The following is a 24,889-nucleotide window of genomic DNA, read 5'->3' on the forward strand; positions in this document are numbered from 1 at the left end:
CATGACAAATTTTAAACTTTGTTGCGCTGTTTTCATTCTGAATATTAAATTACTTTTCGCATCTCAAAAAGGTAAAAAAAAAGGACTTCCTGTTAGCAGTCTCTTTGCCATTGGACCAGGTTAAGCGCGTGACACATTTTCCTTTCTGGTATTCGTAATTAACAAATCGTTCGACTTTTGATTGTTGACCGAGATGACGTCATTCTCAGTTAGTCGTCTGCTTCACCAAAACAATAATTGTCAGCTGATTTGTAAAAAATTCCATCCTGATTCCGCTAAATACAAAATTCTTTCGAGGGACATGATAGGCGGTGGGTCGAGTGACGATGTCATTGAAATTACTCTTTGAACTGCCGCCTTCTTTTGTAACTGGAGCCAGAAGTGAAGGCAGAAGACACTTTCACCATTCACATCGTCTGCGCTATGCGCGGTAGCAGCCTGCCTTACTTGGCACCTTGCCAGCATCTACTTTGAATACGTTTCCCACCGCCTCTATTAGCACAGCGTATCTGCTGCTAGTGGATTTTTTCTCTCTCTCTCTTTTTTTTTTCTTCCTTCTAAGCTTGTCACATGATCGAAGCTCGTGTTTTCGCGCTTGACTTCTCCAATCCATCCGTTCCTGTGCTCGCCGTCGTCTGCGGATGACATCGAAGCGTACCGTAGTGTCGCAGGGAGGTGTTAAGCGATCATTTTTTCGGTGTGTCGTCTGGTGTGGCTGTCTCGGAAGAATTGTCAGTACTTAAAGTGGCTGCGATGCCGACCAATCTGCGTTCCTGAGTGACGGACGATGTTCCACCGAGTTCTGTAATCGACAGAGCGGGTGCCGGAGTGTACTGCAACAGGCGGTCACTTGTGGTGTCGGCAGCAAACGGGTATTGAGTGAGTCTCCACGTGCCACGTCGAAGCGAAGGATTCTGCGACAGTCCCGAGCGTTGTATACACGAACGTAAGTTTGGAGGGTGAGTAACTCGAATGTTTTCGAATATCTTTATTTAGGCCTAGCTCAGAACGCTATTATATCGCGTGTATTATTTTCGAAGCTATACCCATCGACCCGCCTTCAACGACGGGTTGCTATGGGAGACGGAACACCAATACACTACTTACTTGGAAACGGGGCGACCTCGGGTTTGTTTTCTTTTCACCTGAGAAGTGTCAAAATACATAAAAGTTAGCGACCTGTACATTGTTAATCTCCACGATCCCTGGGGTGATAGGAATCCGGTTGACCTTCGGCAGTGGCGGGAATGTTCTTTCAGAAAGTTAAGATAGCGTTCGGGGAGCTCGAATTGTTTTCCCCCTCCCCTCCTACTCCCTTCAGAAAGAAGGAAATTAGGATCCCGTTTCAGCGTACACTTCCGCGAATGTTGTGTAGGCTATTTACGGCTTCGAATCTATTTCCCTTAACCTTGTAACACCCTCCCCCCTCCCCGTTTGTTGGCAGAAGTAGGGCGATGTTGCCAGTGACATAGTCAGGAGTAATGTGCTGTCTTTAGGTCCCTCCTGAATTAGCTGTTTCTGACTTACATAACTTTTATAAGTCCTTGCTCCTATGTTGAATTGGCCCGTTTTTTTGATCTTGCCCCCTTTAATAAACTGTGAAATGGTTCTGGAAATGTAATCACCCCTAAGAAGGTAAAAATTAAAATCTTTCCAGACATATAAGTAAAGATCGTGGTGTAGTCTCATTGCATGAAAACCCTCGGAGTACACAATACTCAGTGGCGCGTTATACCTTCGTGGAACCCAAGGCAAAATAGAATTTGAGGGCCCCCATCTATATTTTCATGGGGCCAAAGGCAAAATGGAATTTGGGGGCCCCATCTAAAGATACACTAATAAAGAACATTTTCAATTGCATTTTATTGTGACAACAAAACAAACAAATTATATGACATAAGAACCAAATATAAAATTTCATTAAAATCGGTAAAACCATTTTTGAAAAAAAACGCAATTTTCAAATTAATATTCAAGTAAAGTTCATTGACCTTGACAGGTACAAAGTTCAGTTTCCAATAAAAATCACTTAAAAATATTAGTGAAAAACGGCAGTGAGTTTTAGAAACAGCGATTTTAGAACCCTTCTGATCGGGGCCCCTAGGCAGATGTCTTTTTTGCCTATATACTGTATATAGGCAAAACGTGCAGTATTCTCGCGCCACCGAGAATACTGCACGCGGCTCTTTCTTATACAGTCACGTGACAAAAATAATAACCATAGTAGTGGAAACAGGGCAAATGTCCCGGAAAACACTGTGCATTGTTGGTCGGGGTCGCCTGATGAATCATTCTTTCTTACTTTTCCCTTTCTTTTGTTATTACCGCAGGAGCGGGTCGTCCCGAGGATGAGGGGGTTCACTGCACCAGGGCGTCAACGTTTAAAGGACCCCTGAAAACCTGAAACTTACACATATGAAGAAATTTTTAAAGGAGGCGCCAAATTTCCTAGGCACTCCCCTACATAACCGTATTATAGAAACATTTTGGGAATCCTCTAAGTCGGGCCCAGGGTGATTTGCTTCCAGTGTGCCCCTCACGCTTTTTCCAAGGTCGGCCCCGATTATCTACCGTTCCTTATTGTGATAACCACAATTCAAGACCTGGATTGTTTTGGTTGTGAAATTCGGGTTCGCCCTCCCTTCCCAAGGCTTCTTAAGAGATACTCAGGGATCCATGAGATCCACCACAAGATCCATAACTTACCAATATATTTTGAAAAAAAAAATCTCTAATACTATGTAGTCGTCCAGGATTATAAATAAAAACATTATTTTATTCAGTAATATTAAATTTATATAAATCATAAAAGCTCTACTTTCGAAATATTTCTATTGAATATTCATTGACATACTCGTTTGGGTATGTCAATGACACCTATGCAGATAAATCGAACATCCTCGTTGCCATGGTAAAAAAGAAATAATTGCGTCATTTTACCCCCAACATACCGCCAATAGATCAAACTATAAATTCTAAAAATATCATTTAATCTGACAAACATCTGGTCTTCAAGTGGATGTGCTGGGTTTTTCATCCATGGAATGTTCCGCTTGTTTTTATCCCTGTAAACAGGCTTTGGAACAAACACACGAATGCAGGCCTGTACTCAAAAGGGCTGGAAAAGCATCTTGGTCCGCATAATTAACCAGGAGTTTAAAGATCCATCCTGGGCAGAACGCTCACGAAGAATAAGTACCATAAACCAGAAGGAATTTTTGAAAATTTGATTATAAATGGAGATGATAATTCTAGATTGATAAATTGGTGTTTGATGTCGACTACAAAACCTGATGGAGTCTTTTTTTCCCCCCTCCCCCTTTTCGGACATGGAATGTGTCCTGTTGCTGGTGACAACCCCAGGGTCGGAAGACACAAAGCAGGATTTTAAATAAGGATGTTCCGAGTTGGTTGTGGAGACTTCCAGGGCAGAACCTTGAAATTTGGAAGTCTGAGCTCCAAGTGAGGGATCTCAGATGGAAGAGGGATAACTCAGTGACGAGTAGGACCAGTTCCAAATATTCACAATCTTAGGAAAAGTCATCGAATACAAATTAACTTTAAACGCAGTCAATTAAAACAGGACTGTGACCTTGACCTTGTTTGACTGTGATCATTTAGAGATAGTTGGTGAAAATGCAGGTCACGCGATCTGTTTCTCTATCAACACAGCTGAACACGACACCTGGGCGGTATTAAACTGAACCAGTGCGTGCATGACTCCCGCCTACCCCATCCATTCGTAGTCGCTTGTACGTGAATTGGTACTTTCGTTCAATATTTCTGTCACGTGGTACAGTGACGTACCATGTGGTACAAATAATTTAATTCTTGGCAAAATATTTTATTTTGCCAAGAAAGCAGACGATAAACAATTCGCAAATCATCTGTCGTCTGCTTTCTCTATGCTTCGTTCATTAACTTTTTTTTTCGATGTTTTTCAGCTTTTATTCTTTTTATATACACGATAAACAAAAAGTTAATTTAAAATTTCGACTAATCCTCAATTTTCGTGAAGAAAAGGAGAAAAACCATCTTTGTTTACTGTCACCAGCTAGCCGTAGTTACATAACGTAGTCCTTCAGCTGATTGTACTGTAGGATGGGGAAGAGCATTGGGGGTAGTTAAGGGGAAGCAGTTAATCATTGTAAATGGCATCCGCTATATGGGCATCCTCTGTTTTACAAGGAAGGCGTATAGCAAACAGGAATAGTGAACTAATGAACAGGTCTGGGGTGGCTAAGCGGCGATTTGAATGAAATTGCAGTACACGCAATTGATGGAACAAAAACAATTGTTTGCCCACCCGATTCAGTCCCACCCACCACACACACACACACACACCAAGTTTAACCCACTTTAGCAAATAGACCATCAAGATGACGTCACAGCTCCATATTTCACGAAACTGGAGTTTTATAAGATTTCCTTTTTTGGAAATTAAAATCAGTTGAGTCCCCTGAAGAATGTCCATTCTTTGTGGACAAGTGATGAAATTTTATGTGGTTTGGACTTAAAACTCCAGAGGTGTAGTGACCTAATTCTGGTGAGGAATTAGGAAAGGTTCTTCAAAGAACTGAGCTTTTAAAACGCTACACTTATCAGGTAAACGACCCCTCTTCTCCCAGACTCGAACACGGCACTTATCTTTCTCAAGGACTCCTTTAAATCATCTTTTGTTTTGCTGGTGGACAATTATGACTTATGACGTCACACTCTAAGAAGTTAAATACATCCTGTTTAAATTTAGGTTCTTTATAAATAAAGGAGAGTTTATCTCCACCTTATTTTGCTCCTTTGTTGATTATTGTCTTAAAATGCCCAATGGCTCGACATTAATTTCCATTTCCCATTAAGTGATTTACGCATGCGCTATAGAATGTATAATCCTTCCCCATTTCCTGATATGCTTTTGTTCCAAGGTAAATGGAGAAGTATTCAGCCAAGATCTCAAGTTTCCAAACGTTCTATCTGTTGCTAGGGGTGGATGACCCGAAGCTTCTACGTAACCGAGCGGGGGTGGGTTAAGTTGCGCCCTCTATTACTGTGGGATGCCAAGGTGGTTGAAATTAGCGCAGCCCTTTTGAAGAACAAAAAGAAAAAGGCTGTTCATTAATATTAATTGAACCAATTACCGACTCAAAATATATTTTTCCCACTTGCTCCACGACTTGTCTTGTCCCCACACAAAGGACACTAATTGGTAATTTAGAACTGCTTACGTAACCTAAGAAATGGAGGCTGGAGTTGCAGTCGATTGGAGTAACCACGTTCAGAAAATTTAAAAATAAAACAAGATTTTTTCTTGTCAATATATCTATAAATCTACTTTTTTCTATTCCAGTAGTTAACCTTTTTAATAGCTTAAAATTCGAGGGAATTCTTTCCATCTGTTAATAATGAAGATGTAAGAAAATTCGAAGGAATTCGACAGATTGAAGAGGCATTTTTTTTTTTGGGTATAACGAATTGGCCAGTATCCAAGAATATCCATTCAATTTTTTCTAAAGTCCTGGTGAATTTGAGGAATCCGACATTCTTTCATCGTCTTTGATAACCAGTCTTTTCAAACGTCCAAATGAGGCCACTCTGGAAAGATGGGGGAATGGATCCTCAGACATGCCTTTTTAGCTTGGTCCTGTTATCAATATTTTTTTTTCCGGCGAGGGCGGGGTTAGTTTTTTTCCGCTGACCTACTTTAATGCCTTTCCATCACCAGCACTTTTACCCACCAGCGTCCCCAGGCCCCTCTGGTTATTGTGGATCCACGACAACTTTTCCCGTTCGCTGACCGTCAACACCATTTTCCCCTACCCAGAAAGGGAAAGAATAATATGAACCCTCCTTCCGCTTGAAGGCTTCGTAATGGGTTTCGGCCACTGGGTTTGAACGTGTTTGTCCTACATAAAAGACCTCATTCACAAGGGGTGGACGTCACAATAAGCGAAAAATTGTCAGAAGTGGCAGCCACAGTAGAGGAATATTTTTTTCCCCTCCCTCCCTCTACCTTTTGTAATCTTTCGCTCTCGCTGAGAAATAATTAAATCATCTTCGTAGATTTAATTTTATGCCGGGCGCTTTCAAAGAAAGCTTAAAATCGGAATGCACCCTTCGTTTAATCCATTGAATTTGGGATGAACTGGCTCTTTCCATTTCGAGTCTGAAAAATCGGATTAAAAATGTACTTCTACCGGTTTGGAAAAAACGTTCGCAACATCTGCCCAATGCATATGCAAATTTTTGCAATTGGATGGACAGTTTGTTCACTGTGTATGTTAATAGGGTTGGTTTTTATCTTTTACTTTCATAATGAAAGCTTCGTTCTTTCAAAAACAGGCCTTTTTTGATTTATACAGATCAACGATCCTTTGCTGGCTAAGTAGCTTTTTTTTTTCTTTTCTTTATTCAATTTTTAACAACTTCTTAAACACCAATCTTCTCCAACACAGTTAAAATTTAATTCTAAAAGAAAATATCTAAACCTGCTCTGAGAACCGAGATTTATCAAAGACAGTTGGAGATATCGTGGAAAAAAGATATTTTTGGTATAAGTTTGATCAAAATAAGTAAATGAGCGTTATTATGGTATCGTTGGATTACGTGCAACATCTACAACATGCCCTGACCTAAGAAGAACTGACTACAGAAACAGGTTGGTTGTTGTAAAGTTTTAGGTGCATCAGCAACTAAGGTCATAGTGTGTTCTGTGATCGATGGAATTGGATATTACCTGTTTGTCTGATGAGAAATCCTGAGACCGAAAACTCGCCAACTTTGTGCACCATAAAAATTCCTCGCGTCATCAGCGGAATTCGAACTCGGGGATTTTCCACCTGGTGTGGAGAGGCGGTGATTCCACCAATTGTGCAACCCACGAGGACCACGGAAACAGGAAACCTTCACTGAGACCAATGATTTCGGTGCGTTGGTGCCAGAAATGCAAAAGACAGAGGCAGGCGGACCGGAGGTAAGTCACGTGGTCCGATGAATCCCAGTTTACGCTTTTCAGCGCTAATGTAGTGTACACGTATACCACACGAAGCACTGGAACCATCTTGTGTCCCAACAGCACTAGCTGATGGAGAAAGTGTAATCGTGTGGGACATGTTTTTGTGGTATACTCACTGTGAACGAAAAGCATATCTCAACATCGCTACTGATTAAGCGTAACCGATAATATTGCGTTGCGCGTTGACTCCAAATGTTCGAGGAAGATTTCAAGCATCTGCGATGGTCAGCCGAATCTGCAGATTTCGTTCTATTGGAATATTTCTGGGATGAAGTGGAAATTATTTATCATCATCACAACCCTCTATCCACTGCAGGCATTGAAAACAGTTTCGTTACATAAATGATCCGGTATTTCTAGTCGCTTTTTAGCACTTTGTTAAGTCCATTCCACGTCGTGTCAAAGCCTTGATTTAGGCCAACAGCGGTCGAGCATGCTATTAGCTAAACAAGTGGTGCCAGTAAACTATTCTATTATCGAATGTCACGACTATTGAAGTTAGCTCTGGCCACAGGATACCATTCCCACCATACACTGAGCAGTCACTTTTTCATTAATTCTGGTCCATGTTGACTCAATTGGTTCGCACACTTGTTGCTAAGTCAGTGGTTGCCGATCACTATTCTGAACAGCTCGTTCCACCTCATCCCACAACTGCTCAATTAGATTGAGTTCTGGTGACTAGAGAGGCCTGTACGGTTGACTGAATTCACTCACGTGTTCCTGGAAAACATTCTATAGAGTTTTGACCTTGTGGCATGACACATTATCCTGTTGAAAGCGCCGGTCTCCCGACCAGGAGGGAATGCCCCAAACGTTGTTTAAAAGTACCGTGATAACTTAGTGAGTAAAATTCGGTTGGGTTACTACAAAAGGTGGCGGGGATGTATTCAGGAGTGTGCAGAGGGGGCATATGTTCCCCCTTAACCAAAAATTTTAAATTAAAGAAAAAGGGACGTTCTAAAAAAAAAATAGAAAAAAAAAAAAAACTCAAAAGCCTGGTCGCCATGCCCAAAAAAACATTCACGAACCTGCTCTCAATGACTCCGATGCCCAACTCTAACCGTGCAACTCTATCTATGACTGCACGATGCAAAGCATGTATTTAAGATGTTGCAACTTGAGGCAAGTAATTTCAGTTGGAACTCCGGCAACCTTAAATTGTCCTAAAAATAAACTCTGAAACAACATCCAGAGTGCCCTAAAAAAATAAATAAATTTTCTGTTTATACTCCTGGACTACCATACGGTCAAAGGAGTTCACAAGGTAGAGAGAAACAGCACCGTATCTAATTAGTAGTCACGGGCCGGTCTCTCAAGGCACGTGTACTTATGCACCTTCGCGCCTGAACACTGGGCTATGGCGGGCTAAACGAACCATGGTAAAATTAATGTCGACTCGTAGAACGTTTTTGGACAACACTGCTATATATCGTCCAACCCGTTTGTGGAAGGCTCATTTATACCTTGTGAAAGGGCTGGCCCACAGTGGCCCGGCCCTGGGAAACTGACATACCTGTGAGTAATTTTCTTTTTAGGAGAAGCGTTAATCTCACGAGGGCTGCTTAAAAAAGTAAGAAAACAGAATAGCGAATTTGCACATAGGGCCAAATTTTGAACTCATCAAGAGCTTCCACCATATCTACTCCATGGTCGGATTTGTGTAGTGGATATGGTGGTAAACGTGCCTTTTTGTTTGCTAATTCGGCTTTCTTTGAATTAATTGCACCAAAAACAGACTTCTTCCTTGAACATGACTGTGAGACCACAGTTAGCAGTATCTAATGGCTCGCCAATTTGATTGTCCTGATGTCAACAAAGCGTTCATCGTCTTCCAACAAGAAGAAAATGAAAGTTGCATCCGTATTTTTTTAAAACCCTCCCCATTACTGGTCATAACAAGTTTAGTTCCATTTTTTAGAGCCACCAAAGGCATTTATAAAGCTGTACAAATCGTGGTAAACATCTAGTCAAGTAATCCTGCTATCCGTGTGTTCATCGTAGAATTTAACTCGATCAACTGGAGTATATTTTCTTAACAGAAAGAAAACGAAAGGGTTGCTTGGTTTGTCTTATACAAATAATGATGACATTAATCCCAACAACCTATGCATGAAGCAAAACGAAATACTACACCCATTCGCATTTATGAAATTGGGACACGTTAAACTGATACCCTTTAGTGAGTGAGTGAGGGCAGAAATTAATCCATCATGATTGATAAACCCGTCTTGGAACTTTATACTATCTGCAATCACGTGGTCCTTAGATTTTTTTGTTTTAATTAATTCAAATTTTCTTGATGGCGTTTTCTTGGTATCATTCTTCACAGAAGGGACATTACATAAGCGAGCAAAATAGACAGGGTTAGCTAAACGTGGCAATGATCCAGGACATAAACCAGTTACGTGTTTAGCAAGTTCTTAGAATGTAAGAGGACATTTTTAGGTGTTATTAAAAATAGCTGGCTTCTCTAAGAAGTGATAAACATAAGATGGAGAAATTGGATTGAGTACGCAAACAGTTAAGGGCTTTTGTTTGAAACATAATGGATGAATGTTTTTAGGCCTTATGAGATTATAAAAGCTCTCTGGGATAATGCAGGCCCTCCCATTTTCTTTTGTTTTGAAATTTCTGCCGAAGAGAGTCTTCCCATCATTAATTATAGCCATGTTCTTGGCAATTTCGAAAATGGGCAATGTTTTGAATTTTCTACACGAGCCAAAGAGATTAGTATGGACAGATGCACTATTCACTCGAGATCTAATAGAACTTTATGCAGATTAAACAACATTTTGCCATTCCAATGAAATGTGATCATCCAACTAGCATCTACGTGTTCAGGATAACCCAACACATCTACGCATGCTCTTTCGTTTTCACATATCCGTTGCCTGAAGAAAAGATTGCAAAATTTCCCTCCCTATATTTTTCTTAGATCTTCTGATTAAAGACAGAATGCAACAGTTCCTTGGAGCCGTTGTCTTCTGTCCCCAAGGTATTGTGCGAAACCCAAACTTTTTTTTTATGTGATGTCCTTACAAACTTGTGTATACCCGACTGTGACGAATTCGCTCAATTGTTACCAAGGTAACGTAACATAGTTTCATTGTTTTCAAGGGCGTGTCCCCTTACCTAAGTGGTTCACAGGGTAGATTACACGGGCACGAATCCGTCACCGTTGACTGTTTTCCATACAAAGGAATTTTACTAACCACAGAACAGCGAGCTTTGGTACCGATGTTCATCCCTCCCTCCGGAGACCCTCCTTTCAACCCTCCTTTCTCCCTCCGGAGAAATAAATGCAATTTCGCGGTATCGCGCTGCAAAATAATGTCTCGCTGGGAAGTACCATCCCAAATGATAGTGATAGAAAATATCCTGGCACCGAATTGTCATATGTCCCCTCCCACGATAGCGCTTCCTTTTCGTATGACCTTGGGCAGATGAAAGATACCACTTGCTAAGGTCATTATTCGACCCCCGAATCATTTAAAGCCGTCTCTGTTTTCTCATCACCGTTTTATCAGTGTCCTAAATTTAGTTCCGGGGTGTAGTCTTTCCGGGGTTGTATTTTGGGTAAGCTTGATGATAAGAATCGCGACACTTACGCCGAAGTTAGTAAGGAGAAACAGATTGTGGCACTGCGTATTTCTGTCTTATCACGATCTTGAAAATCAGGAAGGCAATTTTTTTTATAGCTTGGTGTGCCTGTGTCGCTCTGTCTCTATTTATGTACCCTCGCGTAGTACAGTAGACTTCTCTTATCCGATTTCCAATCGCTGTCTTTCCACACAATTGTGGAAACCCGAGTTTCCGGGTAGTTTCTCCCCTGAAAACTCGGGTTTTTCATCCAGAAAAAAATCGACCACAGAACACACTCAATTTACAGACATATTATATATGGCGCATCATGGCCTAAGTTGCTGATCCCTCTAAAACCCTCAACCCATTGACCACCTTTGGGATGAACTACAAAGGCGTGAACAGTCTTCTATTGACATCACTTCAGGAACTGAGGAGAGCTTTGTTAAATAAATGGACCAAGATTTCTGGTGTCACTTTTCAATACCTTATTGACATATCGTATGATGGGAGAAATGATTCTGGTCAATGGCTGCCCAACACGCTATCGCTCACAGTTCAAATAAAGTGGCCAGAGAGTACGTGTTATTTAGAATCATCACTAAGTGGATGCAGTGACAGCAGTGGGCCTTGGTGCTATCGGACATTCTTTGGTTATTAACATGACTGATTCAGACATTATAGCTTTTAAAGGATTCTGAAGGTTTTGCAAGCAAGCCAGCTCTGAACATTCGGAAATCTCTGTAGGAGATACAACTGCATCAGCTATTTTAGCTAAATACTTGGATAATTCACTTTGGATCTGTTCGAAAATCGCTCAAGAGGAGATAATTATGAATGCTTGATAAAGACAAGAAAAGAATGTTAAAGCTTATTTCAATTTGAATTGAACCATTAGCAAACTCAGTTACTGGAGCGAGGAAAATCGGCATTGGGGAAGATGTCCATTTGTAAGTCGATCCACGTCATGGACAAACAATTGAGCCCATACTTTTTTGAGGACTTTGTTATGATGACTCGTATCTAACAAGCATATTGAAAAGAGTTTTGACAAAAAAGATGATCACCTTCCCACATCTATTCCAAATCGGTATGCCAAGTGGTTGGATGAGAACATTTTGGTGGATGGTTAGGATTCGTGGTACAGCTGTGTGGTCACATGAAAACATAGAAGTTCCTACTTGTTATCTCCTCGATTTCTTTCTGTTTTGTAACCCCTAAACCACACATGTACCGTTTTTATAGAATTGTCCCCGTTTCTTATTTTGGAAAACGGTTTTTTCCCGAGTTTTTTTATATAAAGTTGTTTTTTCTTAATTAAATATACTTCGTTAAAATTAATATTTAATTTTATTAATTTAATAATGAAGTAATATTGTATTATCGTCCTGATAAATAGCAGTACAAATAAGAATAAACAAAATATTATGCATATTTCGCTGAAACCCGATGTGAAATCCTCTAAAGATTGAAATTCGCGAAGAAGTCATTGGTACGAAACACTGCACATTGACGCGAATGACAGCAGTGGGCGAAAGTAGTGTGTGCAAGCCAAGAGTTGTAATGACGTCACACGCAGAAAACGTTGGTGAACACAGAATGGAATGATATCCAATATTTTGTGGTGTGGGAATTTTATTTTTGGATTTCAACAGAAAGAAGTGAATGAAGGCCATGCCTCTCTTCGACCGACCTTGCTTTTGGACGTGTGGAGGAGTGTCCTTGGGACATGTTTATCGTCAATGAAACCTATACAGTTTAATTCCAAATCGGAAAATATCTCTTAAAAATCAGTGTCCATTTTCATCTGTTGGCGCCAGCACAAAGAGGGGGGGGGGGCTGTAATGTTGATCACGTGACTGCTGCCATTTCTTTAATGATTTTAGAAATCCTCTCTTCCCATATTGAAATATACTTTTCAATTTAAAAAAATAATTAAAAAAGGGCGCTTGCAGCTGAATCTCAAAATGTCTGGCTGTATTTTTCATACCAATATGATTATCAAATCCTTTAATTGGTGATGACGTCATCTTACACGCCCCATAGTTCGAGAGTGTATCCTGGTTTATCTTTTTGAAACTCTGCTAACTGTAGTTCGTATTAACACCACCAGAACAGTTTTCTGTGTGTATTCGGGCGGCTACATAGAAGTTTACGCAGAATGCAACAACATTACCGTATTTAGCAGTCATGTGGGCTCGAACCACGGTAAACTCAAATGCGTGTACTACCGTGCTCTCGGATTGGTCACTCGGGTATGTCAGGCCTCAAAATGTTTTCGCTATACTCTGGCATGACCACGCAAGGTTAGAACAGATTAAAACTACTACTTTTGACAGGAATACAACAGCAACATTTAAATGCAGTGCCCTTGGAAGAGGAAACGATCAAACTGGCAGACAATTGAGATGACGATTTTTCCTGCATCTTCTGTGACGCATGAGTAGTTACGCTCTAACAGCCGACTAAAGATCATCAGCGACTTAGACCACGTTACTCCATCGTATATTGTCTGCACAAGTGCGTCTTCATGGGCCGATTTCCTCGCTCTGTCGGTTGAAAAACTTAGAATAACTGGATGAGGGGAGCAGTCCCCTCCCAGGATTGTGGCCATCCGGTGAAGAGATCTTTAAAAGTTCCACCATTCTCGTCTTCTCACAAACGAGTGTCAGAAGACGAGTCACGGAGGACTCTCCAAGAAAGTTTCATTTGAGTTTTGCTTTTCAAATCCATCTGTATTAAACTGAAGCAGTGCGTGTGCACACCTTTATTAGTATTAATCGTTTGGTACAAGGAAGCTGCAGGCTTTGCTGAGCCAACCAAAAAAATAACCTACCTATGTGAGCCCCCCTCAATCTAAACCACTTTCCCTGTACTTTAAATTATGGTCCTTAGTTCTGGAATCATTCATAGTGAAAATTTCGCCTTCACTCATTTTACTAAAGCCTCCGAGCCTTATACCTTGATCAGGTCCCCTCTAAGGTGCCTAGTTGCCAAGCTCTGTAGTCTGTTATTCTCAGTCTTTCCTCATAGGGGTGACCTTTTGCAAATCTGACAAAGTTTGGACTCTTTCAAGAAGTTCGATATTTTATGTGTGGTATCTCCACTTGGATGGAGTTTTATAGTGTGGGTAAGCAATAATAATATTAATTCACTATTTCCTATTGTTTTTAATTTATTCTATCAATTTAATTGACACAACTGGATATTCAAACATCACCGGCAATTTTATGTCAAAATACAAACGCACTAAACGCGTTTAGACCGGTAACCCCCCCCCCCCCCCACTTCCCTTGATTTCGATATATCCGCCATGTTTGATTGCTATCTGCAATTATCCCTGTGTGGCCAGAAATAAAAGTAAGCCAGCGGCGGATGGAAATGAAATTTTTAAATTTAATTTGTTCCTGGAGTTTTGGCATTTTCATTTTTTTTTTTTTTTTTTCTAAGGGTTGACATTCCTCTATTAAACGTTTAAACTATGGAACGCCTTTCGGTTTTGGGCTGTCTCGATTATAAATCTTATTTCTGTTCAAACTCAATATAATTGAGTACCGCATTTTTCAGACCATAAGACTAACTTTTGCAGGAGAAATTTGAACAAAATGGATGGTTGGTGAGAAGAGGCAGAATTAAAAAAAAAAACGAATATATACACACTAACGATTCAATCGTTGGTGTCTAAGGAGGTTTTGTTTCGCCTAGCAGGAACTGTAGCTCTTATTAACTTCTAAGAAAATCTTCATTCTTGCACAGAACTATAAATGCTGGGCCCCTGCGAATTTGCTGATGGGTCGGTCCCGACTTGATTTTTAACGACCATACGAAACCAGCCCCACTATTCTTGTGTATGATTTGTGTGCCCTCAATGATAAGACCCAATTGGATAGCATATTCCTCAATCTTAAATAAGCATACGATAGGTTGTCAATACCTGCCCTGATCCACATCCTAAAATAATTACTTCAAAGTAGTTGAAGCACCGCTAAACATTCTCAATACCATTTTGAAAATGGAACTACTGAAAATCCATCATCATACTTTTGAATGCAACTACAGCGGCTAGGGGTGTCCCACAAGGAGGCGTGTTATCACTCACTCTTTTTGTAGCAACCCTCGACCCACATTTAGCATAAAACACACAATGCCCGTTTTTTGTCGATGATTCAAAATATTTTATCAGATTTACAGAACCTCGTGATCTCCTAAACATTAACCAGAATCTTGCCACACAAATCAGAAGCTTCAGAAATTATTTGCAGTCAATCGGTCTAGTGGTAAAACCAGCTTTAAAACAGCTCAAATCACACTTACCAATAAGAAAATGAAGAATCACATTGCGGCCTTCTTTCAGGTATTACAAATTTTAAAACCAAGTCAGTTTTCAGAAAGATCTTGGCCTGATTTGGGACGAGAAAGCTACTGTTCAAAAACATTTTGACCTCACAAGGACAAAGACGTGTTGAGCTATTCGACCATTGAAACAGGATTCAAATACAAAGACCTAACTATTTCCCATGTACTTCAAAATGAAAATCCTTTAAATGACTTAGTCGCCTGGTCAAAGAGGGGTTGATTAAACGGAGTTGTAGGCAATTCTGATCATTTCCAGATCAGTCCTGCACACCATCTGAATGTAGTACCATGGAGACATCATATCGCCGAGAATTCATCTTATCTCAGATATACATAGGAAGGATGGATCATTCCATTTTAGATGCTTCATCTCTGGTCCATCTCAAGTCGCTAGAATCGCTGTCATCCCCTCACCGGATGGAAAAGACCCGAGTTCGAGTCCCGTCGATGAGGTGAGAGATTTTTATAGGCCTTTTTCAGAACTTAGCTGAGTTAGTCGGTCTCAGGCGAGGGTAGCGTGGTTTTTTCTCCAGGAAATTCGGGTTTTTCATCCAGCAAACAGAAAATCAATCTCAGAACACGCAATTTACAGACAATATACGCAGAGCAATACAGCCTTAGCTGATGCTCATAAAATCCTACATCGACAACAACATACTGCAACAATTCAACAGGTTTGCCTTTTTTTTGTTTGTTTTTTAAATGTTGGCAAGCATTGCTGTACACTTTCAGGAAACATTCACATCCGATTTTTGCTGATAGGAAATTACTTCTTTGGGTTACATAAGTTTTCGGATAGATAAAGAACCGGCAGCGGAAACGCCAATGAAGAAAGAGGGATGGGGGGGGAGTTTCAGAAGACATTAGCTATTAAGTGCGTGTAGAATCTAAAAGCTTTGAAAGTAAGAAAATCTGATTATCCCCACTTGTGCCACAGCATCGCTAAAAGTCTGACAAAACAGAATTGTTTGAGGCATTCTCTTTTGATCGGAGGAATGATGAGATTGCATTTTAAGGCAGCAAACTTTAAAAGCTCGTGCTAAGGACTGTTGGAACCTTCGAGACAAAAGGCTTTTAGGTTGCTAAAAGAAGTAAAAAATTACAAATTAGACTAGCATTTTAAAACTCTACATCCTCTAAGTACAGTAGTTAAAACAGCTCATTGGAAATCATGAAAACGAAATTTTAAAAAGTTCAAAAATTAAGAAAAAACCCGGCTTTTCAACAACATTTCCACTTATTTGCATTTTGGAGACACCGATGTGATAGTCCGCTAGGTGGCTTGTCTTAAGATCGCTTGTTTTTGTACTCCTGAATATTTCGTCTATGTAGGCGTCTTTTTATTTCTGCATTGTGCTTTATTTCAGATGGTTCTTGAACCCTCAATTTTGCCCTGCACATTGGAGCAGGTATATTCGAGATTAGACACAAGGTAAGCCATTTTCGTGGTGTTAGACAACTTCATTCTTCGCAGTCACCATTTTTTGTTGGTCACTCGTATGCCTGAACGATGACGTGACCTTGAACTCCTCACCCTTGGCCCGAACAGGTTTTACTTGCGCACATACTATGAGTTGTTTCTCTTCTTTGACCGCTATTATACTGTAGATTGTGTCGATAATAGCCCATAGCTACAAATTCACAGCAGATCATGGCTGACATCGCGAGTACGATACCAATGAGCATCCGGGCTCTCCAGCTTGTTCTAATTTTACTGCTAATTTCGATGATAAGTGTACTTCTTGGATTTTGTGCGCTGACCAAGTCCCTTACTTGAATGGCGATCAGTTTTAAGCGTAATTTCAGATCGGTACAAGAGACATTTAATGGTATAGTGGAGTCGCAGATCTGTTTGAAGAAAATTTCAACTTAACTGAAGTTCCTAATTACTCGGTTCCCTTAAACACAATTGGATAAGAACGTCATTTCCCGTTTCATGGTGATAATGGGAATGGTTGAGAAGCTACATACTCTCCAGAGCGTTCTCGTGAAATGTGCGCAATTTCTGTCCACTTTGACAACTTGAAACAGTAATCACGTTAAAAATCTGCGGAAGCTACTCGCACGTCAAAAGTCCTTGAGGGATACGACCAGAATTGTCAGGGAGTTCTCAATACAGAATATTCTTAGAGCATAACACACACGTCTAGGTGTCTATCATACTAGGTGCCCGTGTGCAGTGCACATAACACACACTTCTTGGACCGGCCCTGATACACAGATTTGAGCACCATTACCTTTGGCCCACTTGATCCAAAAGACCAAAAGTAACAACTCAAGTCAAAGAACTCTGGAATTTATCACTAAGACACGCTCTGTTGTATTAGTTTATTTCTTTATTTTTTTAAATATTTATATTTACAAATGCTCTTCTGAACTGGCATCTGCAATTTCCCGTCTCTGTTCCAAAAGAGTCCAAACACGTGCCTCAAGAAGTCAACATCCATTTACTGTCCAACTATGCACTCATAGACCGACTTTTTCTCTTCCTCATTCATCTCTTCTACTTATGTTTTCTGGAGCAACCTTTCTTCACACGTATTTCTTGAAAATTATAATCCACAGAAATTCAAGTCTAATATCAACAAGTATTTTCTATCTTTTCAGCCTTGGACCCATGCACTGTATAAGAGTAGAGGTAGGGTCATGATTCTCTATTGAAGATCGTATCTACAGTAGGTGCATTGGCATGTTAAACCGCCACCATAATCAAGCGGTCTAACGTGAGTGTGTGGTTAGTACACCCCTTTCAGTTGACCGTGATTCTAGCATGTGACTGCTAAATACGGTCTTTCATAGCAGTTCATAGATAGTCTTGCTCCCATTGCACTTAACTATCGGTATGCATCTGATCATAAGCTATTAGCATTGCATATTTTCTGGACTCCCTTCTGGTTGGTGATGTTCTCTTTGTGCACCACTAGCTTTAAATGAATCGAATCACCAAATGGAAAAAACAACGAGCATATAGGAAATGGTGAAAACTGCAATCTCTCATATATTATTCACTCCCATTGGGGATATTGCTCTTCTTTTCTGAGTAGTCATTCCCACAGTGAATCTCATGGTGGATTGCCGAAATAATCTGCCATTAGTCCAGACTTTGGATAAACATTAGCATTCCTTCCATAGTTGGTCGTGCTTTGCATTTCTAACAAGACTCTCCATCTGCACTCAGCTATTGCAAGCCGAGCTACTACTACCAGTCTTGAAACTCTTTCGCATAGAAACAGTCCTTAACAAAAAAAAAAAGTACAACTGGATAACGAACAGGAGAGAGAGACAAATTTCATTGCCGCTCATCAGCAATTTCAGCTGTGCTTACCGATCATATCATCTTCAGAGGAGCCCCACAAGGTGGGGGGGGAGGGTTGCCTTCTCTCCCTTTTGCAACAGCGTCGGTACCTCTTCTTGCTAATGGCCATAATTTACCATCGTATGAAGGCACACACATCTCCCACTTAAGCAGGTATGTCTCAGATACTGGCAGTTATTTTCAGTTAATCGGGCTAGAAATAAATCCAAATTCACCGAAAATTAGATTGAAAGCAGGAGAAAATATCCCTCCACCTTTTGTAGAGTCTTGATTCAAATGACTGAGTTTTCACAAATATCCCGGTATGGGACAGAAACCTTTTCATTCAACGTAATTTGTCCCAGGGGCTCACATCTGGTGAGTATGGGCATGGCAGAGTCTTGAGCTGGATATCATCATTCTTCTCTTTTTCTTGGTAATAATAATAATAATTTTAGGAAGGCGAATAATAAATCCCTTGCTGCTGTTTGGACAGCGTTACAACAGCTGGTTGGATATCATATGAAACACGTCACAAAATATATATCCAGAGTTGCATTACACCGGTTATTTGTATGTCTCGATTTGAGCATCAGCAACTCCACCAACAGATATGAAACAATTCATCGGATTAGAGTAGTAGATATTAAGACGGCTTAATCTAGTGATAGCTGGAAATCCCCCTTGATGTATTCAAGGCTGCCTTATTCTCATAATGTGTTTTAAACATACCTGCTGAAGTTAATTACTACCACCTGGAACATCACTGCTAAACTCATAATTAGAAAACTGCATGCATTAGACATCCATGGACTCATCACACTAAACCCAACAGAAGAAACATTGACCCCTCTCGGGTAACATTGATTATAAACATCGCCCTCTCACACCAGGTGGAAAGGACCTAAGTTCGAATCCCGTTAATAACGCGAGGAATTATGGGATTTTTTTCACAACGCAGCCAGTTAGTCAATCTTGAGCTAGGATCGCATGGTGTTATTTCTGTGAAACTCGTTTTGCATCCAGCAAACACCGAAGAATACTGTCCGACATGACGCCTCACAGCCTTAGTTACTTTAGCTCTCACCCCCCCCCCCCCTTTCCCAAGAAACATTGACTAGCAAACATGCTCATCTCTTGATTGACTAGGCTGTTTAGATACCACATCACCCTTCGAAGAATATTGCGGATAAAATTTAGAGCGATGGTTTTAGAAGAATCAAATTCTACAATTCGAAATTGATGTATACAGATCATCTACAAATTATTGTTCTGCCGACTGCGGTGATTGCTAAAGTAACAACTTTCACACTTGCAAAACCACGCTGTTGGGTGCAGATACACTGAGTCAAACACCTGTTGTTCTCTATGGCACTGATGTGTGGACATGAACTGCAGCGAAGCATCTCAGATTTTTTGTGGGCGATTCTTAACATCAAACGTCTTCCAGCCATCGTTCACGAGAGAAGACTTTGCTATCAAGCTCATGGTTGGGATCATCTCTGGGCTCACTGCAGCTGGAGGGTCCCAGTCCCAAGCCTAAGGGCCAGACCAGCCCTCCAGGCCAACCATAACTGATTAACATTATCGAATCAGTGCTTCTCATGCAAATATGGAGCACATACGCTAGCTGGACGGTGATCTCTACAAGTTCGCCCTAATTAAAGAAATGTAATAGAACCCTATACCACGTGCCTTCTTTCCAGAACCGGCTGCTGAGGACTCTCCATCAACTCTACATCACTCCATCGTTTCAGCCTTTCTGCAGCTTTGCTAAGATTACTGCGACCAAAGAATCACAATTCTCGACTACATCTTCTTCGTCTGTGATTATCTGTACTCAAAAAAACTGCCTTTTGGATCGCCCAATACCAAACTTATAAGCCCATGTGTATTATGTCCATAAATTGCGTGTTTTCTGTGGTCAGTTTGTTTTGCTGGACGAAATATCCAAGCTGTAGACAGCCAAAGACGTCGGGCCCCGAAAGGGCCCGGAGGCAGTTGTTTTGCCTGCCTACATGATAGCTACGCCACTGGTGTTTCCTCTGCATTTCATTTTCAGTAGCGACCTCGACAATAACTTGTTTGTGGCCCCGTTACGAACAATCCAACCCTCTCCAACACTGATATTTCCTCAAGCAATGGAAAGAAGAAAGATTTCCTCAAGGCAAGAAGGTCATAGCAGGTGTCCTTCCTTCTCTTTCATAAAAAAAACCTCTACTGAGCAAATTTCCTGAGACCCAGTCCATCAGTTTTCTCCAGTAGTTTGTATTTATGTCTCCTTTTTTGTGGCCATTTTTAATGAAAATTGCAATCAATCCCCCACTTAGCCCTACACGAGCAACCTTATCATTTGAATAAATGAATTAAAACAATGACATTTAAAAAGTTTCCAAATATTTCTTTATAAGAAAAGCACCCGCTCCATGTACCTTAACCCCTGTCAGCTACATCGCTGCTATGTACACTTAAATTTAAATAAATTTGTACAATTGTACAAATTTATTTAAATTGAAGTAATCATCTAATTGACTGTACGAAAAGACAGTTAGTACTCCATTAAGAGCATTTTAAGTCAAGGTTTTGTCGTTGTTGTTGTTCACTGGCGTTATGGAGTAATGGAAACAAATTCTTTCTTTCATTTAATCGAAGATCATTTTTTAAAAATTTTTGTTTTTCATTTTTTCCGAGTAGCATGGGAGTTTTGGTTGAGGAATATCTTCAAATTACCCAATACAAATTCCTAGTGGCTGATCATTTAAAATACAGGTTTTAGTTTCTAATGTAGTTGTAAATTCGAAGGACAAAGACTTGGCATATATAAATTTATGATTTTATTTTGTATAAAGTTACAGGGAACTTTATTTTTACATTTTCATGAAAGAGAGAAAAACGAATATTTTAAAATAAAGGGGGGGGGGCGATTATATTGAAAATAATGCGCATTGCTTGTTTATGCAAATAAAAGGTTTATGTTTTAGAAAATTTCAAAACTGGTTATAAAATTAGTTGGAATCCTTTATGATTTATTTAATCTTTTTAAGAATTAGTTAAAGTTTAATATTTTTCTTAGAGAAACTGTAAATAGAAGTACACCATTTCGTGTTTCCCTTTAAGTGTTATTTTTACAGTACTTTACAGAAATACAATAATATTTTGGTAGAGTTACGTATTTTGGTAGTAGTTACCAGTTAATTTTTGGACATTTAAGTTGCTTGGCAAGGTCACCTTGGCTAGAATGGATAGAACCTATAAAAAAATTATTGACTTCGGATTTAAATTTCTGTGGATTATACCTTTTAGGAAAAATATACGAAAGAATGATGTTTCAAAGAACAGAAGTATAAGAGACAAATGGAGTTGAACAGTGAATGGATGTTGACTAATCGAGGCACGTGTTCGATCTGGGTTCAAAGAAAGGTGGGCCAAATTTATGCAAGGAAGGTGGACTTATTTCGCAGTCAAAGAAGGTTAATTTTGTGAGAGAGGGATCATTAATTAATCTGACTGCTTTCTTTGGATAATTCGTTTGCATCGAATTATAAAACAGTTCAGTACTGTAACCGGGTTCGACTTCATTATAACTTCTTTGAGCTTTGGTCCGTAAAACGTATTCACATTTCACGAAGTTCCCCCTGCAACTTTTTTTATTTTCAATTTAATTTGGAAGATGTCAGGAGAAGACCATACTTTCATTCAAAATTATGTGCCAACAACCAATCGGGATGTTTGAATTTCAAGTGTATCCTTTTCCACAAAACTCTCCTATTTTCTGACCACCTGGTGCTGAACGAGGAATATAAATGGAAGTTTAATGATAAATCAATAAGTGAAGTTATCCTTTCACATCATATTTTTGACTTCGCTACCACTAAATCCCATTAAACCACTGACAATTTACGAATTGATATCAGTTCTTTGCTGAATTAGAATTGATATCGATTACTGGATAAAATTACTAAGAATAAGTTGGCTGTTCAACTTCAAATGATTATTTTCTAAACTCAAAAGTTATCTCACTTCACTGCAGTGTAGAACTTTTTAAATCTGGTTATTTTAGAAAGTTCTACACTAGGTGTCTGACTTTAAATTGTAGTCTGTTGTCCATTCGATGCACTCTTCTATTTGATCAGCAGGAACTTTACGTTGTCTCGGAAATTGAAACATCCAGGGCTAAGATATGTACAAATCTCCAAATCCAATTTCTCTCGATATGATATTCGCGTATAGCGGTTCATAGGTTTTCTTCCATTACTTATTTCTGTTTATACTAATGCCTCTTGGCCTTAGCTACCTCCTCGGCTTTTATTTTAAACGATTCAACGCAACTATTAGTATTTGTAGACAATTTAGAAAGTTTGCATATCCAATGGTTCTCTTCAAATTGATCCTTCTCGCTCCCAAGTTTTATTATTTAAGACTTAATTTTTACAAATTTCCCACCTTCCTTTTCTTCTTTTAGTATTCACAGTGCGGTCTATGGGTACGAGGGCTCCAAGGGAAACATCCCCAATAGGAAAACACTGCCGCCACCTACATGATTCAGTTGGACCAGGACATCGGAGCGGTTCCTCTTCGCAGTTTGTCGCCGTGCCCTCCATCTACCACCAACACAGCATAGAAGGCAACATGATTCATCAGGAAAGGAAACCTTTTTTCTCAATCATCAATAGTCCAATGACGCCGTTCAGATGCAAACTTTAAGCGTCATTGGTGTCTTGACTGGGAGTATGCTCTGGTGACCCATACGTAGGTGGGTTCGTTGGATGGTTCTCTTGGACACACCGCTGGTCGTCCCCTAGTTAAAGCCCATGGATAGCCGTTCCACGGTTTTCCGTCAATCAGCAAGTAGACAGAGCAGCAGCAGCAGCAGCAGACGTTCTGTCTGCTATCCGTGCACTCTTGGAACACCTCTCTTTTTTTTCCCTCTCTTATCTTTCATTTTTTTGTTAATTTTTAGGTAGTTTTGATTTGTCTAGGTTAATATATATTTAACATTGTGGATTTTCTTTTAAGTAGGCATATACGTTGCCACTAACAACTCGAAATTTGTTAGTCAGCCCTTACATAGACAACGTATTCTGGCGAATAATTTTATAATAGTGTCTTGACTAATATCATTCCAAGTGATCAGCAAGGTTTCCCATAAGTTTTGTGAGGATGGACAGATTTCATGGACTTGACGTGAAGCTCTATTGAGTTTAAATCAGACGATTGGGGTGGCCACGCCATAATTTGTAGTACCCTCTCCTGTTGTTTAGTTGCTAGAACTCCTTGCACAGTTTAGAGAGGATCATCATTGTGTTGTTGTAATATAAAATTTCTTCTACAAAAATCGAAGTCCAGAGGATATTGAATTATGTTCAAGAATGTTTTTATAGGCTTCTTTTCTTAAAATTCTTTCAATTCTGACGATGTCACCAACTCCAGAAAAACAGAAGCAACTCCTGATCATGATGGGTTCACCACCGTGCTTGACTATAGGCACTAAACAATGTGGCACCATTTTTGATTCAGTTGATCATCTCACATAAACTCTACGTTTGGATCCAAAAATTTCAAATTTGTATTCATCCGTCCACAGTACGTTTTTCCAATCTTCAGTTGTCCAGTGTTGATGGCCCTTAGTCAAATCCATCCGTTTCTTTCGATTTTCCGATCTTAATTAGGGTTCTCGGACCGCTGCACGACCACGAAGTCCTTGTTTAAGTTTTACAGTGGATATTGGAGTTTCTCTGTTCCTATTGAACTTAAGCTCGGATTTCAGGTGCAGTACGTCCTCGATTGAGTTTAGAAATCAGTGCTATGGTCTTTCTCCTTTAAACTGTCCTTGAATCATAGAATGGCAGTTTGTACTCCTTTAAATGAAACTAGGTTTTTGCCGATACTGCTTATGGAATAACTTTCTTTACACAGATTTATAATAGCACTTATTTTTTTTCAACGCCCAGTTCCTTATTTCTTAGAATGTTTATCACAAACCTTACCAGATACTCTTTCTGAATGACGGGTGTTAGATTTTATAAGTTACAACTCTTACTCTTCAATTTATATTATTGCAAAACACTCTGGAATCATCTACAATCTTCTATTATATTGAAACAATACTCTCACTTTCTAGAATTATCTGCAAAGTTCAGGAATCTTTTACAATGTTCTACCACATTCAGGAATCTCCTACACCTTTCTGGATTATTCTCGAACATTCCTGAAATTTTTAAAATATTTCCTAAATAATGTTTTAATTTTTATACATGATAGAAAATATTTTAATAAAATCTTTGAAAATGAAGAAAAATGAAACGTGGTTCCAAAATTTTAGGCGGAGGTGTATGTGAAGTATAAAATAAAAATAATTGCAATTATGGGTGGTTCCCTCACTGGAAATGTTTTCGTTGTCTACCATTGTCTCTACCCATTCAGAAAACAATCCCCAAAGAGAACGGAACCACATCAGCTATCATTAACAAGGGAGGCAACTTGATGAACTCGTGTCACCCCCCAAGACTCACACTGTTCCCTCAATAATGCATTTGCTTCCCAGCCACATCCATTTCATCACCGAATCCCACGCGATGTTGTCAACCTATCACTTGTGACGTCAAAAGAGACACCGCTCGCCACAGATCACGGTCGGACGCAGC

At 39.8% G+C, this 24,889-nt stretch overlaps 1 protein-coding gene across 2 annotated transcripts in view; it reads left to right on the forward strand.

Annotated features, from left to right (window-relative positions):
* The first annotated feature begins 549 nt into the window (after positions 1-549).
* Positions 550-24,889, forward strand: part of LOC150076942 (excitatory amino acid transporter-like) — a 62,657-nt gene continuing 38,317 nt past the window's right edge. Inside the window, exon 1 of one of the 2 annotated variants that reach the window (XM_090386221.1) lies at positions 550-959. The gene's annotated coding sequence lies outside the window, so the exon portion shown is untranslated. The remainder of the gene's footprint in view (positions 960-24,889) is intronic. The other variant, XM_090386222.1, reaches the window with a different exon arrangement.

Source organism: Mastigoproctus giganteus, chromosome 12 (assembly GCF_048544385.1).
Source record: "Mastigoproctus giganteus isolate SK-2022 chromosome 12, ASM4854438v1, whole genome shotgun sequence".
NCBI lineage: Eukaryota > Metazoa > Arthropoda > Arachnida > Uropygi > Thelyphonidae > Mastigoproctus > Mastigoproctus giganteus.